The 783-nt window shown below is 39.6% G+C and overlaps 1 protein-coding gene across 6 annotated transcripts in view; it reads right to left on the bottom strand.

Annotated features, from left to right (window-relative positions):
- Ppp6r2 (protein phosphatase 6 regulatory subunit 2) overlaps positions 1-783 on the bottom strand; it is a 109,909-nt gene that overhangs the window by 67,618 nt on the left and 41,508 nt on the right. The window lies entirely within an intron of this gene.

The following is a 783-nucleotide window of genomic DNA, read 5'->3' as shown; positions in this document are numbered from 1 at the left end:
ATTATTTTTATTTTATGTGTATGCATGTATTGCCTACATGTAGGTAAGTGCTCCCATGTCATGCAATGCCTATGGAAGACAGAAGAGGCTGTCAGATCCCCTGAAACTAGAGTTACCAACAGTTGTTAGCTGCCATGTGGGTGCTAGGATTTGAACCTGGGTCTTCTGCAAGAACAACCAGTGTTCTTAACCACTGAACCATCTCTCCAGCCCCCCCAAAAATAAATTTTTAAATAATAAAAATAAAACTTTTCCGATAGAAAATTAATTATTGAAAATAATATTTATATTATAGTTTTCAGCAATTGATGAAAATTGCTGGTGTCTTCTGGAAGCTACTGCCAGTATAGGGATTCTCATTAACCTCACTGAGAAAGAACCTTGCTTGTTGGTTTCTCCAGATCTCTACTAGACCTCTACTTCAGTTTGTTAGTGGTGGTAAATTCCGGAAAAGTGTCTATGTTGATCCATTAACTTTCTGTAAAAGAAATGGACTAATTATCAGAAATACCATTGAAGCAGAGCAGGCTGAGGATGGAGGGTTGGGTATTTGTCTTAAGAATAAAAACTATGGAGGCTGGAGAGATGTCAGAGGTTAAGAACACTGGCTGTTCTTGCAGAAGACCCGAGTTCGAATCCCAGCACCCACATGGCAACTAACAACTGTCCATAACTCCAGTTCCAGGGGATCCGACAGCCTCTTCTATGGGGCATTGCACAACACAGGGGCACTTACCTACATGCAGGCAATACATGCATACACATAAAATAAAAATAATAAAA

This window comes from Nannospalax galili, unplaced genomic scaffold (assembly GCF_000622305.1).
Source record: "Nannospalax galili isolate Female #2095 unplaced genomic scaffold, S.galili_v1.0 scaffold237, whole genome shotgun sequence".
NCBI classification, from domain to species: Eukaryota; Metazoa; Chordata; class Mammalia; order Rodentia; family Spalacidae; genus Nannospalax; species Nannospalax galili.
The sequence above is the reverse complement of the archived record's forward strand: the minus strand, read 5'-3'. Positions and strand labels throughout refer to the sequence as shown.